Consider the following 23,518-nt stretch of genomic DNA (forward strand, 5'->3'; position numbering starts at 1 on the left):
TCCTCGTTTTTGAGCTCACAGAAGTGGTGCCCTAGACAGTGCCGGGGAGGGGGATTTTTCCACGCACCAGATTGCGGGGAGGGGAAGGAGAGGGGAAGGCTGAAAATTGCAAAAAAAAAAAAATTTGACTGGCTCGTGGAGGAGGTGCGCGTTGACTGCCGGGCGAGGGAAGAGGGAGGGGGAAGGGCAAAGGGGAGGAGAAGGGGAAAGGGAGGAGAGGGGTGGCGGAGGTGGCGTTGGAGGAGGTGCTGGTGGAGGAGCCGATGGTGGTGCTGGAGTTGGAGGAGGTGCAGGTAGTGGTGGTGGTGGCGTTGGGGGAGGTGTTGGTGGAGGAGCAGGTGGTGGTGCAGGAGGTGGGGCTGGTGGTGGAGTTGGGGGTGGAGCAGGCTGCTGGGCTGATGGGAGGCTGCGTTGCTGCGTCGCGTTGTTACTGCATCTGCGTTGCTGCTGGGATGAAGAAGAAGAAGATAGGAAAGAAAAGAAAAAGGAAAGAAAAGAAAAAGAAAAAGAAAGAGAAAGAGAAAAAGAAAGAAAAAAAAAGAAAAGGAAAAAAAAAATTCCACTTACAAAAACTTCTACAAAAAAGTTTTTCACCTTACAAAAACTTCTACAAAATTTTTTCAAAAACTTCTACAGTGTACTGCAGTAAAGTTTTAGACACACTCCCAAAAAACTAAGGGTCCAAACAGGCCCAAAGATTCGTGAAAAAAGAGAGAAATTCTAAAAAACTGGGCAATTTCAATAAAGTCTGATAAAAGTTGATAAGAGAATGAGATATTACTTAGGCCCTATTTGGCAAATAACTCCCAATAAATATCTGGGTGAAACTTAGGCCTCATTTGGCAAATGAGTTTTTTAGGTATTTGTCTAAAATTTTACTGTAACTTACTGTAAAAATTGTAGGAAAAATTTTTAAAATGAAAAACTTTTTTTCTTTTCTTTCCTTTCTTCTTCATCTCCCTTCCCCCTCCCTTGTCACCTCCTCCTTCTAGTTGGAACAAGAATTTTTTTTGCTCTTTTCTCTTTCCCCCTCTTCTCTCTCCCCTCCCCTCTCCCCCCTTTTCCGGGTGCTTTCTAGTCGTGCGACCAGATCGGGCAAAGGGATAAGGGAAGGGTGGTGGGGGAGGGAGAAGGAGGGAGAGAGGTGGCGGGGAAGAGGGGAGGAGAGGGAGAGGAAGAAGAGAGAGAGAGAGAAAAAAAAGGCATGGCCTTCGGCGTCGGCCGAGGTGGTGGTGGGTTGAGGTGGAACGAGAAAGGAGGAAGAAAATTTTTTTGTGTGTTTTGGATATTTTGAAGTATGTAGTTTAAAAATTTTGAGAAGTTTTTTGAGATTACTATAGTTAAAGTTGTTAAAAAATTGGTAGGAAACAAACTTAGCCAAAAATTCATTTGCCAAACAGGCCATTAGTTCTAGGAATGCTTTGAAAATCCTTGTTAGAGGGATAGGGAAATTCTTGTTATCCATTAATATCTAAGGTCATGTTATTCAATAATGGTAATTGTGAAAATTTTTTTCTCTTTTTTGATTGATTTTTATTCACAAATTGAAGCTACTATTCAAATTATAGTAATTTATTGTTGAATTTGGATTATTTATTGTTGAATTTGGCTAGGTATAAAGTTAATTGAAGATGCATAAAAGTTTCATAAATAAGGCAGCTTGTTTCGACTTTGTTTTCGATGATGTGTCGTTTATGTTTGTGAACTTTAATGACACAAAGGGCAAGCTACCCCTACTTCTGCTACTTATTTTGCATTTGGGGACGAGTCCCGCATCTCGCGCTGGAGTTGATACCGGCATAGTAAAATAGTAATCCAATATGAAATTAATGATTTTTTTATGTTTAGTTAAGAAGAAAGCGGAAGAAAACAAGAATATGAGAACAAATGGAAATTAATGTAAAACAAAAGGAAAAAAAAAGGCAAATTACACTGTATCTCCTGTGATTTAGTATTTTTGTACATAATCTTTCTATAATTTTAAAAGTTATATATAATCCCCTCATAATTTGGATTAAAGTGTCAAAATGACCGAAATGATCATTCGTAAAGGAACCTAAGAAAATGTCAAAATTACCCTTGTTTAAAAACTCAAATGGTTGAAGTGATCAACATATATAAATATAATATGCATGATACTCTAATCCCGTATGATTTTATATTTTACCATATAACCCCCTTATGATTTAATGTTTTACTATATAACTCCCTTATTGTTTTCACTATATATACATAATTTGCTTGTAGTCAATAAATAATTTTCAACTTTATATAGGGGCATTTTTGACATTTTAATTGACTCCGTTATGGATTGTAAATTTCGTTACTTTGATACTTTAATTCAAATCATGAGGAGATTATGTATAACTTTTAAAATTATAGGAAGATTATGTACAAAAAAAAAAAAACTATAGGAGGGTAAAGTGTAATTTGCCTGTATGCAGCGTCCCGCCCCTTTCCTGTCACTGGATTGGGAGGACTGTAGTATGAAAGACTGCACGCAACTGTAGTACGCATCTCCTTAACACTACTGCTCCATCATTATTAGCCAGTGTTATTATTGATTTGGCAGTAGTATTCCTGTCACTTGGCTGCATTAAATAAGCTTATTAATCAACTACCCTGACTGATTCTTAGACTGTTTATTCCAACAAATTGCCGAATAATGATATTAACTAATACTTACTCCATGAAGTATGTAACTTAATCCTCTCAGATTTTCTGTAATCACAGCAGTGTTATTAACATGTTTTCATCGAGTGATAAAATTTATTATGTATTCTGTAGTTATTGTTGCAGTATCTATCTACATATTTTGTCTTTAACATTTAATATTTACGTCCATTATATTCTGTAGTTATATTCTGTAGTTATATTGTTGTAATGATTTCCACGAAGACTTCCAAGTCATCGTGCCTGTTTCAAGTCACTGTGAGCCATCGTTCCGAACAATGGAGGTTCTTGCATGAATATGTTTGTATGGGAGAACGAATATGTATCTAATGATACACAGAACAACTGAAAGAAAAATGCTTATAAACAAAACCGTAATCTTCAAGGTCAAACGCGCACGATTGAGCTTCATGCGACAATTTTATTTTACTTGGGCATGGATAACCAACCCATTGTTTATTTATTTATCATTTTCGCCTCCTTTAGTAGATAGCGATCGAGAGGAACTGATCAGACAGCACGAGCATAGGACCGTAGCAGGGACTTGAAAGTTACCCTGTGACCAAAGTAGGGGAAAACCATGATGCCTCCATAAACAGGAGAGTTCTGCAGATAGGGAAGAACTTGATAAACTAGCACATTAGGTGGGATGTAACCGCCCTCAGGTGCGATAGAAGAGTTTATTGGTATTCCCAGGTACAATTTATGAACGCCTGGATAATCAGACCAATTGTCCCAGCTCCGGAAGAGGAGACTGGTATCGTTTGGAGGCAGAAACTCACAAGATGGGTTGTCGAAAAATTCCACCCGCACCTGATCAACGACTCCAGTTCTGATAATTGGGTCAAGAAAAAGGTCAGGAATAGGACATTCCCCCGCTACAGCTAAGATTACATTTGAGTATCCCTTAAGTGCCAGAGCAAGAACATCCAAGTAATTCGGGTTTCCGCTGTGGATGTGAAGCTCTACGCCATCTAAAACAGCTGTGCCGAATGGACGGAAGGTTGAATTACCACCTAAGTAAGTGTTCTAGATAAAGGCTGCCACTTCTTCTGCATCTTCGACGCAAGAAAGATTCGATGGTCCTGCTAGAGAAATAAACACTTTGGTCTGATTATTCTGGCAAGATTCTATGTCTGCTGCGCTCGGCCAAGGATGAATTATGTTCAATTCAGGCATGTGGCCGCTACCAAAATCTTCCAGAAAGGCAATATTCACGTCGGTAGCGAATTCTCGCCTGCAGAACTCAGCCAAACTTGATGGTTCTGAATGGCCTCGGCCCCAGTATTGGACAATTCCGGCAGCTTCGGAGGACCCAATCAGAGAAGCAATCAACAACAGGAATGTTATTGCTGAGAACAGTGGTTGCAAAGAGGCAGCCATTTTTTTTTCTTTCTTTTCAGTGATTTTTGCAGGTTTGTTTTGGTGAGTTCACTTGCACAATGACTGACCTGTTAGGGTGGTTATCTAAATCTAACCACTGGTGAAAACCATCACCTTTAAACCCAAGATCTATATGGCGATTATTAAGAAATAAATTAACTGTAAAATTGCGGAAGCGTACCTGAATCCATATTGATAAACTTGATCCTTGAATCCCTTAGATATTTGGGGTGGCCTTCCAGGTCAACAGGTATTCACCAATCCTTTGAGAGAGGCCTTTAGTTTCTCTCTGGTATCTTTCCTGACGATGGGATATCAGGGAAGAGGTATTTTGTGGTATTAGGAAATACTACAACTAAAACGATACCTGTGACTTGGGGACCATAACCCTATTTATAGGTAACATTCCTGTTACCTTTGGAGCCCTATTTCAGCCCATCATTGAAATAGGAGCCCAAAAGTTTCTACACATAAAAGGGCCCACATCCTATTAGATACATTAAACCCAAACTATATTTGATCACTTTAATTGGGTTTAACCTTAATTGACAGTTTGCAATACATAATTATTCACATATAAGTCCAATGTTGAATTAAGGATCCAACAATCTCCCACTTGGACTATATGTGTAACCTTATAATTATGTTTTGCAATTAACCGTATGAGCTCAACTTTACTGTCATTATCACAATGTATCTGCAACCAATTCGGTCCATCAATTACACCAATATAGGATCAAAGCGGCCTTTGTTACAATTTCGTAACTCGACCCATCAATGGTCACATATATCAATGCAATTGAATGACATGAATTATGATGTGGATGTGTAGCATGAAAAATTTCATGTAATGTGACCAAAACATGCCTATTTCCAACTGGTCCACCTTAAATTTTATGAGATCAAACCATACCAAAATTAGAGTGCAAATAAATCCAAACTTTATTTATGCATAAAATATCCTTAAATCCTTAATAACTGAAAAATATCATAAGAGCATTTAAAATAACAAACTCCCACTAAAACTATACATCATTTAATACGACACCCATATGAGCAGTATGCTCATGAAACATTTTGGGTGGCAATCCCTTAGTAAGCGGATCCGCAACCATGGAGTTTGTCCCGATGTGCTCTATTGATAATTGTCCATTCTGCACTCTTTCTTTAACAGTCAGGAACTTGATATCTATATGTTTAGATTTGGTCGAGCTCCTATTGTTATTGGAATATAAGACTGCTGACTTATTGTCACAGAATAATTTGAGTGGTCTTTCAATGCCATCCACTACACGTAATCCTGTGACGAAATTTCGCAGCCAAATTTCCTGATTGGATGCCTCATAACAAGTTATAAACTCTGCAGCCATAGTGGAAGATGCTATTAGGGACTGTTTAGCACTCTTCCAAGATATGGCACCTCCAGCCAACAAGTAGACATAGCCTGACATTGACTTCATAGTATCTTTGCATCCAGTATAATCGGAATCAGTATACCCAATGATCTCTAACTCATCTGACTTCCGATACGTGAGCATGTAGTCTTTTGTTTTCTGTAGATACCGTAAGACCCGTTTGGTTGCTTTCCAATGATCTAATCCAGGATTACTCAAATATCTACCCAACATTCCAGTAATGTACGCAATATCCGGACGCGTACATACTTGAGCATACATTAGACTCCCTACTGCTGAGGCATAAGGAATCTTTTGCATCTCTCTTTCCTCAAAAGCATTCTTGGGACACTGCTCAAGACTAAATTTGTCTCCTTTAGCCACTGGAGTGTCACCTGGTTTACAATTTTGCATGCCATATCTTTTGAGAACCTTTTCGATATAGCCCTTTTGTGATAGTCCTAGAATACCCCGAGAGCGATCACGGTGTATTTGTATGCCTAACACAAAAGATGCATTACCAAGATCTTTCATCTCAAAATTCTTAGTTAGAAATTTCTTGGTTTCATGCAATAGACCAATATCGTTGCTGGCAAGCAAAATGTCATCAACATACAATACCAGAAAAATATATTTGCTCCCACAGAACTTATGGTATATGCAATCATCTACTAGATTCATCTCAAAACCAAATGAGATAATCACTTGATGAAATTTGAAATACCATTGTCGAGACGCTTGTTTGAGCCCATAGATGGATTTTTTAAGTTTGCAAACCATATTCTTTGGATCTCCAGATACAAAGTTTTCTGGTTGCACCATATAAATCGTCTCATCAATGTTACCATTGAGAAACGCTGTCTTTACATCCATCTGATGTAACTCAAGATCAAAATATGCCACTAATGCCATGATAATTCTAAAAGAGTCCTTTGAAGAGACTGGAGAGAAGGTTTTTTTATAAACGATACCTTCCTTTTGTGTAAATCCCTTAGCAACAAGACGAGCTTTGTATCTTTCCACATTGCCTTTCGAATCCTTCTTGATTTTAAATATCCATTTACAACCAATGGGTTTCGCTCCTTCTGGCAATGGGACAAGATCCCAAACGTCATTATCCTTCATGGATTTAATCTCTTCATTCATTGTATCGACCCACTTTTGAGAATTTGAACTTTCCATGGCTTGACGGAAGTTGATTGGATCATCTTCCATCAATCCAGAGTCATCCTCATGTTTTTGGAGAAAAACAATGTAATCATCTGGCACTGCACTTCTCCTTTCTCTAGTGGATCTTCTTAATGGCACTGGTTCTTGAAGAGGAAGAGTTTGTTCTTCTATAACAGTTTGCTCTTCGACATTGTCTTGATTTGTTATGCCATGATCAAGTTCAGGAATAGGGTCCTGAGCAAGAGCAATGACACCTGTGGGAATATTAATATATTCCTCTTTAAAGGCAATGTCTCTTACTGTATTTTCTCCCCCAAACTCGACATCCTCAAAGAACCGAGTATTTCCTGTCTCAAAAATTGATTTGGCTGTGGGATCATAAAACTTGTAACCCCTGGATCTTTTAGAGTATCCAATAAAATAACAACTAATCGTTCTTGAGTCCAGTTTCTTTTCATTAGGCCTATAAGGCCTTGCCTCAGCTGGACATCCCCAAATGTGTAGATGCTTTAAACTGGGTTTTTTCCCTGTCCAAAGCTCATAAGGGGTTTTGATAGTTGCTTTAGTTGGAACCCTATTAAGGATATATGCTGCAGTCTTAAGTGCTTCACCCCAGAGTGACTCTGGTAAAGTAGAATGACATATCATACTCCTTACCATGTCTTTAAGCGTTCTATTTCGTCTTTCAGCTACACCATTCATAGTGGGTGAACCCGGCATAGTGTACTGTGGGACGATACCGCATTCCTCTAGGTATTTAGCAAATGGTCCTGGACGTTGTTCACCTGAACCGTCATATCTGCCATAGTACTCACCACCACGGTCAGATTTGACGCTTTTAATTCTTTTGTTGAGTTGATTCTCAACTTCGGCCTTAAAATTTTTGAACACGTCTAGTGACTGTGACTTTTCAGAAATGAGATATATGTAGCCATATCTTGAAAAATCGTCTATGAACGTTATAAAATATTGTTGACCATTCCAAGCAGATGTAGGAAATGGTCCACAAATATCTGTATGTATAAGTTCTAAGACGTCTAAGGACCTATTGGCTTCAAATCTCCTTTTATTGGTTTGTTTTCCCTTTATACAGTTAATACAATCATTAAAATCTGTAAAATTCAAGGGACCGAGAATTTCATTTGACACAAGCCTTTCCATTCTCCGTTTGGAGATATGTCCCAATCTCTTGTGCCATAATGCAGCTGAATTCTCATTGGCTAATTTTCTTTTAACTCCTCTAGTACTCAAATGCAGAGATTCATTAAATGAGGTAATTGTGTCAATTAAATATAGATTATCGTAGTGCATTAAAGAACCAGAACCAACCAATTTTGAATCATGAAACAATTCAAATTTTCCATTTCCAAATGAACAAAAATAACCAAATTTGTCCAAAGCAGAAATAGAAATTAAATTCCGTTTAAAAGACGGTACAACAAATGTCTCATTGAGATCCAAATAAAATCCGGTCTTTAACAATAATCTAAAAACTCCAATTGCCTCAACTTGAACTGTTTTGCCATCGCCCACGTAGATATATCTTTCACTATCATTAGGCTTTCGGCAATTCAGGCAACCCTGCATAGACACACTGATGTGAGTTGTTGCACCAGAATCTAACCACCATGTGTGTCTAGGTACCGAAGTTAAATTAACTTCAGAACAAACCAAATTACTATATTTCATTGAAACAAGGCGTGTCAAGAGCGTACTAACTTCAGCCTTTTCGTTCTTGACAAACCTTTTTTCAATGTCCTGAAGGAACTCTTTAGCGGTTACAGTCGTTTCTGACATTGTTCCCCTGAATGCTTCTGGAACGGCCTTTTTAATGATCATCAGACACAAGCGATTTGATCTCTCCCACCTCTCATTATTTCTCTTTTCATCAGAGGTACTCTGATCTATAAGAGGTGGGGGTGAATCATTCCTTAACGCAAGGTCGAGATCCATTATTCCAAGTACTATCAAGAGATTTTCTTTTCAGGACTTGAAATTTGTGCCATTCAGCATAGGAATATTATTGATATTGGAAGTAATATTTGTAAGATCATTCGCAACTGAACAGAAAACATAACATAATTAAAACAAGCTCACATAAATCAAAACAATAATAAATTCAAATAATGGCAGTCCCATCTCAAGATACCGATATTCCATTAATATTTCGTCTTTGGACAAAAATATTAACTTCTGAGTGATATCTTGGTGCAGTAATAAATACTGATAATAATAACATGTCGAAAAATAAATTTTCCTTTGGGCCAATTTATAAATCACATGTAAAATCCAAATAATTATCACGTATTTATTACCACAAGTGCACATGTAATTTTATTAAATATGGACCTTCCTTTGGGCCGATCAATATTCATAAAATTACAAGTACTCAACTAGTTATATTCTAAAATAAATTAATTTTCATAATAGAGGTCACTTTGGTGGCATATTATTTCAATTAATTCATTCCAAAATATATATAATCATACCAATATTCAAATTTAAAATTATACAAATTAATCAAAATTTTGATCAAAGTCAACTTTAGTTAACTCTGATCAAACAATTAATTGAATCAAAACTTATTGGACCAAAGGTCCATATCCATAATTTGACCCAATTTATTATTCAAGCCCAATTTTTTTTTTTTAAGTCCATAAATACTTTATAAAATTATATATATAGTGGGCCAAACATATGGACTTTGTAGGGCTTAAATATCTTATTAGCTTTATTAGGGTTCACTTAAATTAAAGAAACCCTAATATCCTTAACATAAATATAGGCATATATATCCTTAAACAAAGAAACAGGTCAAACAACTCAAGTATTAACTAAATTAATACTATGGACAAAAATTGAAACTCAGGATATTTCATGTCAATTTTAATTCTTAAAACCAGGGAAAAAGACGAAAGACCTCCCGAAGCCAGAAACCAAATTGGTTTACAAAGGAAGTTGGCACACTAAAATACCAATGAACCGTGGCTAAAGTTTGATTACCATGGAGCCCACTTAAATATCATATCAATTCATATGTAAGAATTCATGGAGCCCACTAACTTCAAGTGTTGACCGAATTCATGAGTTATCTGATGTAATTGTACGAAAGCATAAAGACATCAATATGGATGAAATCACACTGCGTGCCATTAGAACAACAATTGTTTATCACAGCAATTCATACCATCAGCAACCGAGACTTCCAAAATAAATATCAAATCCGAAACATGAAGCCGTATCATGAAACAATTATTGAACTTGACAATGAACCACGGAACAAAGACTTGTTAGCCGTGCAAGCAAAGCCAAAATTAATCATAGTTCTATATGAACAAAAACTCAAAAATTATGAATTTCTAAATCCAAATTATTTCCCAATAATCAACCATATGGGCTCTGATACCACTTGTTAGTGTGGTTATCTAAATCTAACCACTGGTGAAATCCATCACCTTTAAACCCAAGATCTATATGGCGATTATTAAGAAATAAATTAACTGTAAAATTGCGGAAGCGTACCTGAATCCATATTGATAAACTTGATCCTTGAATCCCTTAGATATTTGGGGTGGCCTTCCAGGTCAACAGGTATTCACCAATCCTTTGAGAGAGGCCTTTAGTTTCTCTCTGGTATCTATCCTGACGATGGGATATCAGGGAAGATGTATTTTGTGGTATTAGGAAATACTACAACTAAAACGATACCTGTGACTTGGGGACCATAACCCTATTTATAGGTAACATTCCTGTTACCTTTGGAGCCCTATTTCAGCCCATCATTGAAATAGGAGCCCATAAGTTTCTACACATAAAAGGGCCCACATCCTATTAGATACATTAAATCCAAACTATATTTGATCACTTTAATTGGGTTTAACCTTAATTGACAGTTTGCAATACATAATTATTCACATATAAGTCCAATGTTGGATTAAGGATCCAACATGACCATTTTATAGATGAGTTTATCTCAAGTGGATGTTCAGCATCTAGAAAATCCAAACATCCGTACACGAAAACGTGAATGGCATGATTTCTTATTTCTGCGCTCAAACAGGTGAATGGTATTATTTAATTATGTTTAAGTTGTCAAGATTTTCCCACTCAATCCTTCATTCAACAGCTGTGATGGTGCTGTGACGCGCGGTCTTAAGCAAGAAATTTTTTTTTTCCTCGACCTCAATGTGAATGTGACTCACATATATAAATAATCTCATAGCAAAATATGTTCTTACTGATCACAGAAGTGAAGCTTGTGCACAGGAATGCATAGAATCCAGTTACTTGCAACTAATCACTGTTTAAGCATACGAATTAACCATCACGAGCTAAGACGCAGAGGCAAGCCAAGCTCCAAAGCCAATTCCCAGTTGGCTCTAGTTAAAGGGATCTTCCTCTAACCTGTCATCACTTCCTTTACAGAAGCCAAGACAGCAGAAACTATGTCCGCAGCCGAGATATGTCTCTGCTGAAACATAGACAAATTCCTTGCTGTCCATAGCCACAACATTGAAAGCCAATCCCCAGACCGGATCAACAAAAGAGTTTTGAGTGGCAGTCCAGGTGCAAATGCAATCGCGTTGTGATACAACACGGAGAAAAAGGTTTACCGGTTAAGGTTGAGAGTTCAATAATTAGAGATCTTTTAGGCTCAAAACCCTTTTTGTTTCTTAAATTCCACCCTTCAATCCTACGTTATTGAAGGCTCAATAGGCTCAAAACATATTGAGCCTTCAACTACTCATCCTATTTTTCTAGATTTTTAATTTATTTTTTTTTTCAAAAATTGATTCATGTCTTCGGTTTGGATTCACCATAATGTCATGCATTGCTTTGTTGCTTTTAATTCCTTAATTTTAACGTAGCCCCAGACATGGCATATAATAGTCGCTCTCTTAATAAATGCAATTAATTAATCATACCAAACATAAGGTTTGGATTAGGTATTGTAGCATACCTTAGTTTTATTCTATTCCCTATTTTACTTAGGCCTGGTTTGGATTGCATTTTTCTGAATTTTTTGTAGAAAAATTACTGTAGCGATTTAATATATGTGAAATAAAAAAGTGATAGGGAACTGTGTTCACAGCAAACGTAGCAATTTTTTTGAAGAAAATCACTGTCCAAACAGATCCCTACAATGTTCAACCCTCTAACAATGCAATTAAATAAATATACCAAAAATATTTATACGTAGTTGAAACTAAAAATAATTGTATCCATAATAATCAATATCAAAAATTGACCAAAATACAATCTTTGACTAACATAAACTAATAATTTAAGTTCTTGTCCTCCAAAGAAATAACAATATTCCAAATCACACATGCTGAACAGCTTAGCAAATTAGCAAAATTGACTAACACACCCAACACAAAATTACGAAATATTCAACAATTTTGTATTCTTTTCCTAACTAAAATTTACAAATCATACCCAAAAAAAGGGAACTAATCTAAGTTCCTATCCTCCAAGATATAACAAGATTCCAAATCATATAGTTGAACAATTTAGCGAATTAGCAAAATTGACTGAAAAAAATACAAAAAGAGAACAACAAAAATTTCAATATTTTTTGTATTGCTTTCCTAAGTAAAATTTACAAATCATACCCAGAATAAAAAAATGAAATATACTTATCAGATACTTCAATTTTTGGAATCACCATGCACAGAAAATAAAAAATAGCTCTAAATTTCGGCCCAGACCTAGATCTAAAATTGGACCTGAATTATATATAATCGGATGTTATTCATGCTATTAGAATTGTTAGATTTTGTTAGAGCATAAAAAAGAAATATAATATTTTTACCTATTCTTTTGTTGAGCAATTAGAATCAAAATTATATCATAGTTATGACTAAAGAAATGGAGAAGGATATTTTCCAACTACTTAAAGTTTTTATTTAAACTAAAGACAAATTGAAACTACGAAAATTAGTTTAGAAAGGATAATATGAAAATAATGCACAAAATTTGGCTCCAAAGATGCAGCATCTACAGAAGGGACAATTTGCATTCAGGGGTTGCGAGGATATGGAAAAGTAGCATGGAACGGGGTTGTTGCAAGGTGGAGTATGAGGACAAGGGAAGAAGGAAGCAGGAAGCTGACAGGCAGGGATTGTCGGAAAAGTTAAAAGGAAGCCAAGGCTGTTTGGACAGTAAATTTTCAAAGAAAAATTATTACTTTTTTCGTGAACATATTTTCTTATCATCTTTTTATTTAACACATATCAAATCGTTATAATAATTTTTCTACAAAAAAATTCAGAAAAATACAATTCAAACAAGGCCTAAATTTACGGAATGATACTAAACTACTTAAAGTTTGAACTTCCAATTGAAATTAAGAATAAGGATGTTTGTTAAACAAAAGGGATAATATCAGAAACCTCCCTTGAGGTTTCTCTTAATATCACTTAGCACCCTTGAGGTTTTAGAAACATCACTTACTTCCCCCTAATAATTGTAAAAAGACTATACTAACCCTCACTTAACACATAATTTACAACATATTAAATAAATGAAGCTCAAAAAAAAAAATGGAAGTCATCTTTCTTCTTTTTCTCTTTTTTCCATCATTCTCTCTTCCTCATATTTTTTGGATGAATATGCAATATTATATTATAAATTATAATAAATTAAATTTTATTTATCTTTTACTTTTTGTGATTGTGATAAAGTGGGGTACTATTTATTTGCTTATTTTGAGTTGATTTTTTATAATAATTGGTATAATTTAATGGTTTGAGCAAGGGTAAAGAAATTGGTGGAAAAAATGTAAATTTATAAAAAATCGATTTTGAACATATCGAATTAAATTGATACAAATGTATTTCCTTTCAAATATCATTTTTATTTTTCAAATTTATATTTTTATAGGGTGTAGCATTGTGATGTAGTAGTACTACAAGAGATTGCTTTTGAAGTGATGATTTTCTTGAAGTGAACAAAGTGACTTAGGATCATTTTTATTTAGTAAGTGAAAGGGTAGTTTAGGTTTTTAAAAATTTTGTTACACAAATAACTAAAGTAAGGGAGGTAAGTGATATTTTTGAAACCTTAGGGGTATCAGGTGATATTAAGAGAAACCTAAGGGGAGGTATCTAATATTATCCCTAAACAAAAATTATATTAAAAACTAGTTTTGGATGGGAGTGTTTTTCAAAAACTAGTTTTTCAAATACAATAAAAATTTTTAAAAAGTACTTTGAAAGGTAATCTAAAAATTAGTTTAATTTTTTTTAAAATTTTAAAAATATTCCAAAATATATTCTAGAAACTCTTATACTCTTAAATATACCATAATATTTTCTAAAAATATTCCAAAACATACTCTAAAAACTCTGTTACAGTAAAATTTTTCAAAAATACCCTTAAAAACAGCTAATCTAAAGGTATGAAAATTAGTTTAGGAACGACAATTCACAAATGTTACACAGAGTGTGGCTCCATTTTGATGGGTTACTTTTAGGATGCTTTTAGAAAATTTTCATAATGGGAATATTCTTTTAAAATCTTTACGTGTAGTATTTTTGGGGTCCATTGAAAATTTTTGGCATGTTATGTTTTCATTGTTGGCATTGAATACATTTAAAAATGGTCGGTAAGCAATAAAATGAGTCTCGGCAATAGCGAAGGATAGTTGGTGATGGGTCCACCGCAAGGTTGTGCGTTTAGGCTAGTAGGAAGCGGTGGAGTGTAGGTGGCAATTGGCAAAGATTTAAGATGACTAAATTTATTTAACAATATTAAATTTACTTTGGATTAATCTTATATATATTATCACTATTAGATATATGACACATGAGTAAAAATTCAATATTTTTACTCATTAGATTTTTTACTCATTAGATATATGACACATTAGATATTTTTACATTTTTACTCATTAGATAATTTTACTCATTAGATATATGACACATTAGATATTTTTATTCATGTGTCATATATCTAATAGTGATAGTATATACGCTGACAGTGTATATAAAATTTATTTATTTACTTTATAGAAATATTAGATTTACATTTTATTATCATTTTATGAGATTAAATTTACTTAACAATAAAAAATAAACAATATTACTTTTTAAAGTTGAACATTTAGAGCAAAAAATAGAAAAATTAAGCAAGGGAAAAACAATAGAAAGCGAAGTATCCATTGAAAACATAGATCTAGAAATATTTTCAGTCAAGAAATAAATCTAGGAATACTTAGATCTAGAAATAGAAAATAAATCTAGGAATATAATAACTTTAGATAATCATAAGCATATTTGTTATTTTCAGAACACCTATAAACATACCTTACATAGTAAAGAAGATAAAAATTATAATAGTCTTATTGATCTAGTAATATCTTTAGGAGAGTCTTTAGAGAAACATAAAGAAAATAATTCTCGGATAATAGAAAATTTATTAGAATCAATAAAGAATAAAAATAAAGTAATAAAAACGCTAGTAGAAAATCAGGATTACTTAAAGGAACAAAATAATAAAATAATAAAAAGAATAAAATATTTAGAAGAACTAAAACAATTAAAAATAGAACATAAAATTAATACAGAAAAAATAACTAAAGAAGTATTAGAAGAAATAAGACAAAAATCTGTAGAATTAAAACAATCTTATAATCAAGTAGAAGTACTATTACATAAAATAGAAAAAATCATTTTAAGTTAATATATGAGTAGTAATAGTAATAAGCCACTTCCTTCACATTATGTCTTTTATCCAGATTATCTGAAAACATTAGAAGAATTAAAATATTATCATCAAGACTCGTTGGGATTAACAGATTATTCAGGAGCTAGTGCATCAGATAAAATATATCCTAAACAAAATAACTCTATAATAGCATTATTAATATCCTTACATAAAAAAGTAGATACAATAACAGAAAAGGTCAGAGTCTTACAAATAGATAAGTTTGAAAAAGATTTGGAAGAAATAACGGACCAATTTAAAAGATTACCTGTAACAAAGAAAGAAAGTAAACCACATCTTAGTAATATATTTTCAGTCAATCCTAAACCACAAAAATTTTAAAAGATGGCTAGTAGAACATCATTTTCAGGACCTAGTAGAACAGTCAACGAAAACACACAAGTAGGAACTAGTGTATTAAATATAGGGAGACAATTAAGAAGGAGTAGGAGCATGCATTTAGAAGAAGCAATAGACGTAGATAGAGACTTGGAAATATACAGGAATAATGAAATAAGTTTATTAAACCCAAGAACTTTGTACTCAGTAGGATTTCTTAGAAGTAATACAAGATTATTTAGACAAAGCAGAGAAGAACCAGTGAGCGCATTAAATAACCCCGTAAATCTTAGAATGATAACACAACAAAGCATAAACCAAATTAGAAGACAGTATACATATATGCATATAGGATTAATAGTTATAGGAATTAAAGGACTAACAAGGAAAGGATTAGGGAAAAAAGTATTATTAGCAGTATTAGACAAGAGACATAAAAAAGTGGAAGATGCATTAATAGCCAGTATAGAAGTAGATATGAATCAGAACGGAGGAATATTTTATTGCAGCCCAGATTTTATGATAACCTTAGAAGATATAAAAAATCTAGAAATAGGAATACAAACTAAAGGATATGAAAATTTTCAAGGAGATAATTTAACAATAAGTATCGGATTTATAGGAAGATTAACAAATAGTAGTAAAACCAGATATAAGGTAAAAATAAAGCCAATAGTAGAGGCTATGGCAAGTAAAGGAATAAAATTAATAAAACCAATAGAAGTAAGTTCAGAAAACTTGGCAGGAGAAGAATGGGAGATTAGTAAATTTATAGAAGAAAATAATCCAATGGTACCAAAAGATAGTATAATATATAAAAATAGTCAAGGAAGAACAAGCCTTAGATTTTTTAATTATGAACCAACAGCTTTAGGAACAGATAATGAAGAAATAGACAAATCTGACATAGAATCAGACCTTATCGAAATAAATTTATTAGAAGAAGAATTAATAGAAATAAATCATAGGATTCTTTATCCAAAAGAATTAAAAATGGACTTAACAGAGAAAGAACTATTTGATTTAGAAAGAAAATTAGAAGCAAATGGACAAATAGCATTAAACGAAGTATTATACTGTGATAACGTAGGAAATATTAGAGTTAAAGAAGAAGAAGAAAATTCTGAAGAAGAAAATTTAGAAGTAGCCAGCATAATGTCATATAGAGAATTAATGGACCAACAACAACAAAGTGGTGAAAGTAGTAACAGGTCAACAGATATGCAGACTGATCCTAGTCAAACAGGAAATGTTAGAACATATGAACCAGGACAACCACCCAAATAGTCTATAATGAATATAGAGAACCAGAGGAAAAATATAGTTCTAGGGGAAAAAGAAGACCATTAGAATTAGAAATAAAAGAGCATTCAGTAGATGAAGGAAAAACTTTAATGTTAACATCTTACGATCCACAAATGATAGAAGATGTAATAGGAAGCTGGAAAGCTAGAGTAGTAAGAAATTATATACAAAAAGGATTCGATCATAACGTAATAGAAATGTATACATATTTAGAAACATTTTTAGGAGGAGTAGCAAGGGCAGCATGGAAAGCATTTAAACAAAAATTTCCAGATAGGTTACAACAAGATCAGGCACATGGAGTCAATCCAATGAATTTTGTCAACCGAGTAGAAGAAATTCTATTAGCAACAAGCCCAAACAGAGGAGGAGTAATGACACAGATAGAATCAGTAAGAAAACTAGAACACTTATCAATTAGAAATTGAAAATATATTAAACCTTTTTTACAAGACTTTTTATATTATAGTTATTTAGCAGGATGTTTTTATGATGAAGGAATTATAGAAAAATTATTTGCAAAATTACCAGACGACTTAGGAAAGAAAATATATACCTTATATAAAGCAACGCCCATGGAACCAACATTAAAAAATGTGAGTACGGCAGTAAGATTTATAATCAATAGACTAGTAGAAGAATGTACTTTTATAAAAATACAAAGACAATTAAAAGGAGAATATAGTTTTTGCTCAGAAATATACACACCACAAAAATATGGAGAAAAAGATAAAGAAAAAAGAAAATATAGAAAGCCTTATAAAAATTATAAAAGATACCCTAGAAAACAATATTATCTTAGGAAAAGCAAAGCTAGAAAACCATTCTCAAAAAAGAACACCATGTTAGAAGATATAGACCAGAAAGAACTTATGGAAATAGATTATCTTGTTTTATTTGTAAACAACCAAATCATTTAGCAACAAATTGTCCACAAAAACATAACTCTTTTAATAGAGAAGCTCACTTAATAGAATTATTTTCAGAAGATTTAATAGAAATAGATGATAATATACTAGAAACAGAAAGTATTTATAGTATAGTATCTGAAAACTTAGATTTAACAGATTTTATAGAACAAGAAGACACAAGTTTTATAGATGAAATTTTAGAAAAATCAGAAGATAGAACTATCATGGATAATATATATTTAGAAGAGATGAAAGAAGATTTTAAAATGTTAGAAGATTTAGAACTAGTTGAAGTAGAGTGTATCCATAAATGGGAACATAGAAAAGGAAATTATAGTAAAGCATGCTATAACTGTAATAAATATCCGTCAATAGAATTAAGGTTTCAATGTCAGTTATGTTATATAGAAGGATGCAAATTCTGTTTAGACAAATTTACACAGGAATATGTTTTAATAGAAAATATTAATAAAGAAAAAACTGAAGAAAATCTGCCTTTAGAACATTATTTAGAAAGAAGGATAAGGATTTTAGAAAATAAAGTTGAACATTTAGAGCAAAAAATAGAAAAATTAAGCAAGGGAAAAACAATAGAAAGCGAAGTATCCATTGAAAACATAGATCTAGAAATATTCCCTGAAATAGAAGAAATAAAACATAATTATGATCTAGAATTATTACAAGCAGGAACATCAAATATAACATCCATAGAAGTAAAAACTCGAATAAAAATAGGAGATTTTGAAACACAATTACTAGCAGTAATAGACACAGGAGCTAGTAATATAGTAATCCAACAAGAATTAATTCCAGAAAAATATTATGAAAAAGCATACCATATTAGAACGGCTAGACAAATGGATGGAAGTACATATACATATGATACAGCATTACATAATTCTTTATTGTTTTTTGAAATTGATAGCATACACTGTACACAACCATATCCGGTAACAGAAATATATATTAGAAGTTTTCCTTATCAAATGATATTAGGACTATCATTTATTTTACAGGCATATCATGGCATGATTCTTACTAGAACAGGATTAACATTCCTGAAGGAACATTTTTTACCATATAATACTTTTTTAACAAGCAATAAATTTAAAATAAATAAAGATAATAAATTTACAAGACTCTTAGGACTAGAAGAAAAAGATAATTGTAAATGTGATATAAAAGGTAGCTGTAAGAATGATTCAACCCAAGAATATAGGAGGAAGAATCAGAAAACTAATTCTTTTGACAATATGGAGATGACTGGAGAAAGGCCTTTATATTCGTCACAAAGAATTCAAAACTGTTTAGAAAACAAAGAATTTGAAGAATATTTAGAGATAGAAAATTATGACACAATAGAAACTATTTTAAATAATGAAAAATTATATGATCTGTTAGAAACAGGACATAGAGATATAGACCAACTAATAAGTGAATTAGAAAAATTAGAAATTTTTGGAGAAAATCCAACTATTCATTGGGATAAGGACAAAACAGAATGTAAGTTAGATATTTTAAATCCAAATTTAAAAATTAGCACAGCAAAGATAGAAGCTAATAATGATGATATAAAAGAATTCGAAATGCATATAGCAGATTTAAATAAGTTAAAAATAATTAGAAGAAGTACTAGTCCACACAGAAGTGCAGCATTTATAGTTAAAAAACATAGTGAAATAGTTAGAGGAAAAAGCAGAATGGTAATAAATTATAAAAGATTAAATGATAATACTAAAGAAGATAGCTATGATATACCAGATAAAAATGAGTTAATAAATAGAATCCAATATAGATATATTTTCAGTAAATTTGATTGTAAGTCAGGATTTTGGCAGGTAAAAATGCATAAAGAAAGTATAGAATGGACAGCTTTTACATGTCCTTTAGGACACTATGAGTGGTTAGTAATGCCTTTTGGGTTAAAAAATGCACCAGCCATATTTCAAAGAAAAATGGATAATATTTTTAATAAATATAAAGATTTTGTCATAGTATATGTAGATGATATATTAGTATTTTCAAAAAGCAAAGAAGAACATGTAAGCCATCTAAAATTAGTTTTCTCAGAATTTATTAAACACGGAATAATAATCAGTAATAAAAAAGCACAATTTTTTAGAAAAAATATAGAATTTTTAGGAACAGAAATAGGACAAGGAAAAATAAAATTACAACCACATATTTGTAAAAAGGTTTTAGAATTTCCAGATAAGATAGAAGAAACAAAGAAACTTCAACAATTCTTAGGATTATTAAATTATGCAAGACCTTTTATTAAAAATTTAAATAATCTAGTAGCACCATTGTATAATAAAACCTCTTTAAAAGGACAAAAATTCTTTAATAAAGAAGATGTCAAACTAATACAAGAAATTAAACAAACAATAGGCTTACATGATCTAAAATTACCATTAGACACAGATTACTTGATAATAGAATGTGATGGCAGTAGTACCGGATGGGGAGCAGTTCTTTTTGCAAAACCAAATAAGTATAGCAGTAAAAATAGTGAACAAATCTGTAGATATGCTAGTGGTAAATATAAGGAAAAAGGCAATAGGAGTAGTATAGATAATGAATTATTAGCAGTAAAATATAGTTTAGATAATTTTAGACTTTTTATAATCAACAAGTCTGAAATAACTATTAGAACAGACTGTGAAGCAATAAAAAAGTTTTTTGATAAACATAATGAAAAAAGAAGTTCTACTAGAAGATGGTTAAATTTTGTAGATAGTATTATTGGTAATGGATATAAAGTAGTTTTTGAACACATTAAAGGTAAAGATAATAATTTAGCAGATTTTTTATTACGACTGTTTAACAATTCTTCTGATCTCTCAGCAGATGGCATATAACTTCCAGAAAGTCAAAATTGGCCAGTGGGAACTTACAAAGTACCCTAAAGGTACAAGTCTACATTTCCATAGCCAAGAGGAAGGTAATTTAGAAGACATCCAGCAGGATATCTTAAATAACCTCTGGAATAGCAGAAATAGCACTGATAAAGTTAGAAATCTTAATATCTTAGCATTTTATTTTAGTAATCTTCCAAAACAAAGTTTTTCATATTATGTAGTGGTAAAAGGAAAAATACCTGGAATCTATTCCAAATGGATTTCCGTTATAGAACAAATAAATCATTTTCATAATCCTTTATGGAAAGCATTTCATAGCATACATGAAGCACTAGAATTCGCTAGGCATAATATAGGAACAACATTTTATGTAGATCCTAAGGCTAGCATGGACAGCATGAGGGCTCCAGTATATCAAAATACAGATGCCCCTAGTAGCAGTAGAAATTATCAATATGCATTAGAAAAAGATAACACAAATAGAATAGAATTTTGTAGACATTGTAAGAGCATGGAGCAAGCTATTAGAAGTTTAAATTTAAAGTGTAAAAATTTTGAAGAATAAGATCTTTCTCAAAAAGAAAAGATAAAATCTTTAACTGAACAACTGAAAGAAATGTATAAGATCTCAGGCTCACAAGGAGATACTATTCTCTCACAAATTTCTGAGATTGGGGAGCTCAAAGGAAGGCTGTCTCATACAGCATCTCAAATGGCCAGTTCTTCATCCGGCCCAATAAAACAGACAATTTTTATAAAAGAAAAGCCCATTTCAGAAAGACCATTTGAATTTCTTAAGCCCAGAATATCCTTTAAACCATATCACCTACTTAGTTTCCTCCCTTTACATATCCAAGAAATTATTAGCCAAAAAGCCCAAGCCCAATATTATTCAAAATTAATGGCAGTCCAACAATACTTTTATGAAATAGCAAAAGACCCAATTAGAAATACAGCAGCCATTAGACTACATCCATCTTTCTTCATCGACCCAGAAAAACATTGCCCAAACAATCCAGAAGCCTGTGACCACCAGAAAATAAATAGCCATTGTATACATACACTCAGTCATTTTTTCCTCAGAGCAACTATTATCTTATCAAAATATTCATCCCCAAAGATACTAAGAGTAAATGGGGAAAGAGTTATTTTAACACCACAGTTTCTTATGGATACCGGATTCCTGGAAAAAATTATTGTTACAAATCCAGAAGATACTCATTGTCTTGGAACTCATCTCGGATACTTCATCAGAAAAATGTTAGACTATGGACAGTGGGCAACTGTACATATCAAATCCGCGCCAGCAGAATGGATAGGACTTTTTGATATAGAACCAGCAATACATAGAATGATGATTACAGTCAGCAATATACCACCAGCAAGGAGAACGACAGAAGAACTAGAGAAAATCAGCAGCAGTCTAGTGGAATGTCCATTAGAATTAAAAGAACAATTGATAAATGCTAAAATGATCCAATTAGCTTACAGACATTTCATAGATCAATGGGAAAATGGAATTAGGTTAGTATATGAAAATAAGATACAAAAGATATATGCCCCATACAGGTTTAAGTTAGAAAAAGATTTCACTATAAGTACCAATTATCCAGAAGTCTTTGAAAAATATTTGGAAGGATATTATATGAGCACAGGAGCAAGGCATTTGGATATCGAAGCAGATGAAGAATATAATGATGATCATTATTGGGAAACAATGGGACCAGAAGAAATGAGCAACATCGAAAATATGATGGAAGGATAATTCTTCGGCCATCTTGTCAAAAGCTATAATGTATAGATCGGTCATAATGCTTTTATTAGTTGTCGGCCACATTGTATAGTTAGGCAAAATTGATTTGATGTTTTTACAGATTTCAGAAGGTCTTAAGTCCGTAAAGTTAACATGTCATGTCCACGGACTTTGAGTCAAAAAATTTTAAGTCCGCACAGTTTGCACAAGAAGTCTATAAAGGCATACGTCCCAAACCAATGTTGGGTACGATGCACTTACATCCTGTAAATTAAAGCATCCAATAAAAACTCCAATTTCATACGTTCTTTAGAAGTTTTTTACAAGTCTTTAGCACTCTCATATTTCTAGCATAAGACGAAAGAGAAATAAGAAAGTAGAGATTTAGGCAGCCAACCCTAGATTAGATCCAAACCACCGGAAACTCTGAAAAAGATACCTTGTTTTTAGGAGCCTAAAAGACCACATCCGTTTTAATTTGTATGTCTAAACAAAATTATATCAATATGCACTTTGTAAATATAATATATATTATTAGTATATATAAGATTTACTGTAATAAAATAAAATACGTGAGGGGATGAAAGTAATGCTTACAAATCTTATTCATTTTTGTCATTTTGTGAGCTGAACTGATGGTACGAAAATATGCATTTTTAATTTTCAACGTTCGGGCTGCGAATTGAATTGGTTCTAAAAGTTTAGACCCAACCAAATGTAACCTATTTGCTCTCCTACCCTTTCGGTTTATAATATTTCTCCTTCAACAAATACGTTTCTGAAAATTTCCCAAATGGTCCCTGTTGCTACATAGAAATTTAAGAAAATTTATGAAAGTACAAGGCATACATACGTTTCTTAGTGTTTATGAAAAGTTTGTATAAACTTCATAAGTTAAGATTCAAAAATGAATAAAAACAAGTGGAAAGCATTCAATTTTTGACCAAATGAAGACAAATCACAAATTTCACTAATTGAATCAGCAGAATAAATCACGTTTGGTGATTATGTTTCCATACT

At 32.7% G+C, this 23,518-nt stretch overlaps 1 pseudogene; it reads right to left on the reverse strand.

Annotated features, from left to right (window-relative positions):
* Nucleotides 1-3,168: 3,168 nt before the first annotated feature.
* On the reverse strand, nucleotides 3,169-4,114 carry LOC113753591 (annotated as a pseudogene).
* Nucleotides 4,115-23,518: the final 19,404 nt, after the last annotated feature.

The sequence above is a fragment of the Coffea eugenioides genome, chromosome 11, assembly GCF_003713205.1.
Source record: "Coffea eugenioides isolate CCC68of chromosome 11, Ceug_1.0, whole genome shotgun sequence".
In the NCBI taxonomy this organism is placed as follows: Eukaryota; Viridiplantae; Streptophyta; class Magnoliopsida; order Gentianales; family Rubiaceae; genus Coffea; species Coffea eugenioides.